Source organism: Penaeus japonicus, unplaced genomic scaffold (genome assembly GCF_977035675.1).
Source record: "Penaeus japonicus unplaced genomic scaffold, GWHDUDI00000001_assembly GWHDUDI00000017, whole genome shotgun sequence".
NCBI classification, from domain to species: Eukaryota; Metazoa; Arthropoda; class Malacostraca; order Decapoda; family Penaeidae; genus Penaeus; species Penaeus japonicus.
In genome coordinates this window covers 25,132,817-25,140,316 of record NW_028234419.1, presented here as the reverse complement: position 1 = coordinate 25,140,316, position 7,500 = coordinate 25,132,817, and the positions used below count along the sequence as shown (strand labels likewise).

The 7,500-nt window shown below is 49.2% G+C and overlaps 1 protein-coding gene across 4 annotated transcripts in view; it reads right to left on the bottom strand.

Annotated features, from left to right (window-relative positions):
- Nucleotides 1-7,500, bottom strand: part of LOC122255770 (protein Tob1) — a 74,222-nt gene that overhangs the window by 9,537 nt on the left and 57,185 nt on the right. Inside the window, exon 1 of one of the 4 annotated variants that reach the window (XM_043020049.2) lies at nt 2,901-3,057. The exons of 1 other annotated variant lie outside the window; for it this stretch is intronic. The gene's annotated coding sequence lies outside the window, so the exon portion shown is untranslated. Of the gene's footprint in view, nt 1-2,877; nt 3,058-7,500 lie in introns of those variants that run through there. 2 more of the 4 variants (XM_043020051.2, XM_086546189.1) reach the window with 2 other exon arrangements.

The following is a 7,500-nucleotide window of genomic DNA, read 5'->3' as shown; positions in this document are numbered from 1 at the left end:
CCCCCCCCCTAACCGCATTCTAACTCCCCCTCCCCCCCCTTCCCCCCGCGCGTGCAATCAATACTATTGAGTTTTCTTGATCGATCTATACACTACACACGCAATCCAGGCACCTCCCCCTCCCCTCCCCCCTCTCCCCCTGTACCTTCGTCGCTTCCCATACCCCTCCTCCCATACCCCCCTCACACTCTCCCCTTCTTTCTTCTTCTTCCTCTTTCTCCTCCTCTTCCTTTCTTTGGTTCTATCTTATTTGTTTGCTTTCTTTTTATTTATTTTTTTTCTATATGTTTATGTCATATTTCGCTAAACGTCAAAGTCAAAGTCTGTGTGTGTGTGTGTGTGTGTGTGTGTGTGTGTGTGTGTGTGTGTGTGTGTGTGTGTGTGTGTGTGTGTGTGTGTGTGTGTGTGTGTGTGTGTGTGTGTGTGTGTGTGTGTGTGTGTGTGTGTGTGTGTGTGTGCATAATTACATACATACAAGCATAAACACACACGTACGCGCGCGCGCGCACACACACACACACACACACACACACACATATATATACATGATCGTTATTACATAACAATCTGTTCTCTACTTATTAAAAACAACCGACCGGTTTTCTCACATACACTGAATTTCTGGCGCAACACCAATGCTTGTTTACTTCCTTGCAATATTGCATATGATACGAGGTTACCACAAGCGATAAACACAAACAAGCGACTTTATGTGAACTTGAGTGATCATCAAAGCTATTTCTAGTAGGTCGTTTTCACAGGTGTAGCGCAATCCTAGTCCATATGTAAAGGTTGTTATGTATCATAATGGCACACGTTTAGGGTCGGTGCTTATTGGATAAACAAGAGAGAGATAAACAAGAGAGAGAGAGATAAACAAGAGGTATTGCGTCATTCAAAACGAAGCGAGTCTTCCTTGAAACGCGTTGTGCAATTTGAACACAAACTATCATAGTTTCTAAAATAGTCGATGCTTTCCATAAATGCTATGTTATCTGGCATATTTAATGCACATGATGCCGTGTGAAGCTTAGATACGTATCATAGTTCTCCCACATTAAATACACACATTCTTAATCATCACTTTTATCCGAACGCACTATCCTTTACCGAGGCACTACGTGGACCAGTCATCATACGGATCACTAGCTCCCATATGGTGTCACGTAACATCCACCTTCACTATAACATGACAGAGAGTCCACCATACCATGCGGCTCTGAGCGTGTGCTGAAGGCGGTCCCGTCAACTGTTGTTTATAAATAGAAGCGAATCGATCGGAAGATGGCCTAGCTAGCTCACTGATCTTAGCGCAGCATAGAATCCGCATTTATATCTCATGATGAAACATCCTTTGCTTATCACAATGATTGTAGTTATCTACGTGAATCTTTTCGATTAGTCTCGCATTTTGATGACAGTAGTAGTAGTAGTAATCAAATTAAACTGCTAGGATATATGTATGGTTTAAAAAACAGGGGCGCTATGTAGAATGTGGGTTTCCAAAACAAACTTTTGTTGGCCAGAAAACACAAACAGAATTCAGTTTCCAATCAATATTACGACACACGGAGAACATTCCTAGCCTGTGTTATTTGATCCACACACTCACTTGATGCAGAAAGGACTCATGTGTTAATGGACATATGGTGTGAACGTTACAAGTAGCATTAGTCAATAGCAGGTTCTTATTATAACAATGTTTAACACAATTTGTAATGTATTCGCGATATAATAGGATATGTGTTTGTGTTTGTGTGTGTGGTTACTCTACTTGATTTACACTGACTTAAAATCAGGTTCATGGAAAAGAACCCAAGAGAATTTGCCAGATTCACATTCTTGTATATTTTATATATGAGTATACATTGTTGTGTGTCTGTATACGTGCATGGGTGTATATATACACAATTAATATCACAACCAGAATCACCCACTACCAAAGTCAGACACACAAACACACAAACACACAAACACACAAACACACACACAGACACACCTACACACACACACACACACACACACAGACACACCTACACACACACACACACACACAGACACACACACACACAGACACACCTACACATACGTGGGCACCAGCATGTATGTAGCTCGTCACGTCAAGTCCGTCGTTCTTTGAGTTGAATGCGAGTTATTCATGCAGAAGTGTTTCGGGTATACACGTGACCCCGTAACACACTACACTTCAGACCACCAAGGCACCGCACGCTCCTAGACCTTCACTTGTTCCTGAATAACAGAGGTTCCAGCCCCCGATATTGAGAGAGAGAGAGAGAGAGAGAGAGAGAGAGAGAGAGAGAGAGAGAGAGAGAGAGAGAGAGAGAGAGAGAGAGAGAGAGAGAGAGAGAGAGAGAGACAGGAAGGGGGAGTGGGCGTGTGTCCGACAGAACATTCTGCCTTATGCTGGCTATTGATTCCACAACCGCCCGGAGCCACGAGTGTGCCTGCCTGCCTGCTTGCTTGCTTGCTTCCTTGCTTGATTTACTTGGCTTATATGCTTGTTTGCTTACTTATTTGCTTGTTTGCTTGTCTGCTTCCTTATCTGTTAGCGAGAGGAGGTCCGATCTCCCCTCGAGAGCCATATAGTATCTCACAATATCACACGATTTCGGAGAACGAAATTCCCAACCCTCACATGAAAGCAGTTCCAAAGAAAACAAAACAAAACAAAACCAAAAAAAAAAACAAAAAAATAAAATAAATAAACAAATCACACCATAAGTTAAATCAAAAACCTCCAAGTCCCATTACCATCGAGGACGAGTATCTCTTTTTTTAAATCGAAAAAATGAATAAAGATAAACATCAAAACACACACACACACACACGGGGAAGACGTGTCTCCCATCACAACACCTCGAAATCACTTGTCACCTTACACAGCCAGTTCTCCAGGGCGCACCATTGGAAGCCGGACGCCCAGCTTGCGTCCGCGAGTGTGCCCGCTGCCAGAGTAAAGCCCCGACCGGCACACACACACACAGAACCTCGGCTCGCCTTGCTGCTACAACGACAGCGTGTGAGTGAAGCGCTCCCACCAACGCCACTCGTGCGGCTGCCCCCCCCCCCTCCCCCTCCCCCTCCCCCACCACCTCCACCACCACCACCACTACCACTTCCTCCTCCCTTCCTCCCTTCCTCCCTCCTCTCCTCTCTCCTCCTTCCTACCCTCCTTCCCTCCCTCCTACCCTACTCCTCCCTCCTAGCCTCCTTCCCTCCCTCCTACCCTAGTCCCCCTCTTCCCTCCCCTCCCTCCCTCTTACCCTCCTCTGTCTCCCTCCCTCCCTCTTACCCTCCCTCTGCCTCCCTCCTCCTCCCTCCCTCCCTCCCTCCCTCCCTCCTCCCTCCCTCCCTCCCTCCCCCCCTCCCTCCCTCCCTCCCTCCCTCCCTCCCTCCCTCCCTCCTCCTCCTCCTCCTCCTCCCTCCTCTTCTTCCTCCTCCTCCTCCTCCACCAACTCCACCCACACGCTCCCTCCGCGCACACTCCGAACCGCCAGGTCGATTCTCTCTCTCGCAGCGGCAGCGGTTCTAACGGCAAGGCCTAACCTGCTCTTGTTGCTTGTGGTGGGGAAGGGGGAAGGGGGGAAGGGGGAAGGGGGAAAAGGGGGAAGGGGGAAGGGGAGGGGAAGAGGGGAGAGAAAAGGGGAAAAGAGGGAAGAAAGGAGGGGGGGAAGTGTTTTTTTTTTCTCCTCTCCTTCTACCCTATATTTTCTTGTTATTTTCTCACATTTTTTTTTAAATCCTTCTTCGGTGAGATCTATATCTCTCTTTCTCTCTCTCTCTCTCTCTCTCTCTCTCTCTCTCTCTCTCTCTCTCTCTCTCTCTCTCTCTCTCTCTCTCTCTCTCTCTCTCTCTCTCTCTCTCTCTCTCTCTCTGTCTCCTCTACTCCTCCACTCCTTCCTTCTCTCCCTCTAACCCTTTCCCTCTCTACCCCTCTTTTTTCCTTCATTTTCTCTCTCTCCTTTCCTCTCCTCTCTAACCCATATTTTTCCCTCTATTTTCCTCCATTTTTGTTCTCCTTCTTTTCCCCTTTTTTCTCCTTTCTCTCTTCCTTGAATTCTCTTATTCATTTTTATTCATTCCTCCCTAAGCCCTTAACCCCTTTTTTCCTTTTTGGCCTTTCCTTTTTCCCCTTACTCTTTCCCTACTTATTTTCCCCTTTTTCCCACCATCCTTATCCATTATCTTATCTTCCTCTCCTTTTCTCTTCCCCCCCTTCCCTTTCATCTTTTCCCTTCACCCTTCTCCATCCCTCTCTTCTTCTCCCTTTTCCTCCTCTTGCCTCCTTCCTCTTCCCCTTTTTTCCTCCCCTTCCCCTTCATCCTTCTCCATATTTCTCTTTCCCTCCCTTTTTCCTCCTCTTTCCTCTTTCCTACTTTCTCTTTTCTTCTTCCTTCTCCCCCTTTCCCCTCTCCCTTCATCCTTCCCTTCCTCCCTCTTTCCTCCTTCCTCTTCCCCTTTCCCCTCTCCCTTCATCCTTCTCTATCTCCCTCTTTCCCCTCTCCCTTCATCCCTCTTTCCTCCTTCCTCTTCCCCTTTCCCCTCTCCCTTTATCCTTCTCTTCCTCTTCCCCTCTCCCTTCCTCCCTCCTTCCTCTTCCCCTCTCCCTTTATCCTCTTCCTCCCTCTTTCCTCCTTCCTCTTCCTCTCTCCCTTCATCCTTCTCTTCCTCCCTCTATCCTCCTTCCTCTTCCCCTTTCCCCTCTCCCTCTCAATCTCCCTCCCTGCTTACTTGCTTGCCCGGTGCTTGCCAGTAACCCACCCTTACCCCCAACCCCCCCATCTGCCCCCTCAACCTCCCCCTCCTCCCCCATCTGCCCCCTCAGCCTCCCCCTCCCCCTCCCCCCCCCCCCCTCGTTGAGTGTGACTGTGCCATATCGCCCTCCGTCGGTCGATTATTGATTACCACACCACTGAACACGGCCCTTCGATGATAACTCAAACGTCTCTCTTCTGCTCTCTCCTCTCTCTATCTCTCGTCTCCTCCTCTCTCTCCTCTCTCCATCTCTCTCTCTCTACTCTCTCTCTCTTCCCTCTCATCTCTCTCTCTCTCTCTCTCGCTATCTATCTGTCTATCTATCTATTTCTCTTTCTTTCTTTCTCTTATCTCTCTCTCTCTCTCTCTCTCTCTCTCTCTCTCTCTCTCTCTCTCTCTCTCTCTCTCTCTCTCTCTCTCTTTTTATTTATTTCTCTCTCTCTTTCGTGTGTGTTCTGTTCATCCGTACCCTCCCTCCCTCGCTCCTTCCCCACATACCTCCACATACCCCCTCCCTCTCCGGTGGCTGTTGTGATATTTATTCATTTGTTTATTTGTTTGTTACTTTTTTAAAATCAATAATGAAATCCCATTCTTATTCCTCCCCTCCCCTCCCCTCCCCTCCCCTTCCCCTTCCCCTTCCCTCCTCTCCCCTTTCCGTTTCCTCCCCTTCCCTTTCCCTCCTCTCCCATTCCCCTTCCCCTCCCCTTCCCCTTCCCCTTCCCCCTTCTTCTTCCTTCCTTCCCCTTTCCCTCCCCGTCCTCTTCCCCTTTCCCCTCTCCCTCACCCTTCTGTCCCCCTTACCCCTTGCCTCCCCTCATCCTTCTACTCCCTTCTCTTCCTCCCTCCTCCCTCCATCCTCTTCCCCTTTCCCCTCTCCCCTCTGAACCGGCTTCCCACTGGCTCCCACGTAGTCATGGTCGTAGGAGTTCGTATGGTGAGTGACCTCTCTCTCTCTCTCTCTCTCTCTCTCTCTCTCTCTCTCTCTCTCTCTCTCTCTCTCTCTCTCTCTCTCTCTTCTCTTCTTTCTCTCTCTCTCTCTCCTCTCTCTCTCTCTCTCTCTCTCTCTCTCTCTCTCTCTCTCTCTCTCTCTCTCTCTCTCTCTCTCTCTCTCTCTCTCTCTCTCTCTCTCTCTCTCTCTCTCTCTCTCTCTTCGTTGAATTCTCCTTCCTTTCCCTTCTACTTCCCTTCCTTACTATTTCTCTCCCTCCCTTTCCCTTCTTCCTTCCTTCCCACCCTTCCTCCTTTTCTCCCTCTTCTCATGTCGCTCTCCTTCTCCTTTTCTTTCTTCTCCCCCTTTTGCCTCCATTTCTTCCTTTTTTCTTCTCTCTCTCTCTCTCTAATCCTTCTCCCTCTCCCTCTCAATCTCCCTCCCTGCTTACTTGCTTGCCTGGTGCTTGCCAGTAACCCACCCTTACCCCCAACCCCCACCCCTCCACTACCCCCTCAACCTCCCCCTCCCCCCATCTGCCCCCTCAGCCTCCCCCTCCCCTCCCCCCCCTCGTTGAGTGTGACTGTGCCATATCGCCCTCCGTCGGTCGATTATTGATTAACCACACACTGAACACGGCCTTGCGATGATGATACCTTCAAACGTCTCTCTCTCTCTCTCTCTCTCTCTCTCTCTCTCTCTCTCTCTCTCTCTCTCTCTCTCTCTCTCTCTCTCTCGCTATCTATCTGTCTATCTATCTATTTCTCTTTCTTTCTTTCTCTTATCTCTCTCTCTCTCTCTCTCTCTCTCTCTCTCTCTCTCTCTCTCTCTCTCTCTCTCTCCTCCTTTCTCCCTCTCTCTCTCTCTCTCTCTCTCTCGCTATCTATCTGTCTATCTATCTATTTCTCTTTCTTTCTTTCTCTTATCTCTCTCTCTCCCTCTCTCTCTCTTTCGTGTGTGTTCTGTTCATCCGTACCCTCCCTCCCTCGCTCCTTCCCCACATACCTCCACATACCCCCTCCCTCTCCGGTGGCTGTTGTGATATTTATTCATTTGTTTATTTGTTTGTTACTTTTTAAAAACCAATAATCAATTCCTGAAATCCCATTCTTATTCCTCCCCTCCCCTCCCCTCCCCTTTCTCCTCTCCTCCCCTTCCCCTTTTCTCCCCTCCCCTTTCCGTTTCCTCCCCTTCCCCTTCCCTCCTCTCCCCTTGCCGTTTCCTCCCCTTCCCTCTCCCACTCCCTTCCCCTCCCCTCCCCTTCCCCTTCCCCTTCCCCTTCCCCTCCTCTCCCATTCCCCTTCCCCTTCCCCTTCCCCTTCCCTTCCCTTCCCCTCACCTCCCCCTTCCCCTCCCCCTCCCCCTTCCCTTTCCCTTTCCTCTTACCTTCCTCTTCCCCTTTCCCCGTCCCACCCCTCTCCCCTCCCCCCTCCCCTCCCCCATTCCCTCACACCCCTTCCCACCCCCTTCCCTCACCCTCTACTCCACATCAAAACCAAGGCAAGCTGCCCTGGAAATTTCCAAATCAAAGTGAGTTCGGGATCAATAGATAGTCATGCAATACTAGCCGTTGGCCGGGCTTTCAACCTCCCCTCTCTACTCTATCCCTTTTCCTCTTCCTCTTGCCCTTCCCCCTTTCTTCATCCCCTACCCTACCCCCCACTTTCCTCCTTCTCCTTCTTCCTTCTTTCTTTATCTTCTTGGTTTCCGCTTCTTCCTCCTACTTTTCTTCTTCTCCCTTGCTACTCATTTTTATTCTTTTCCTCCCTCCGGTTCCCTCCTCCGCTTTCCAT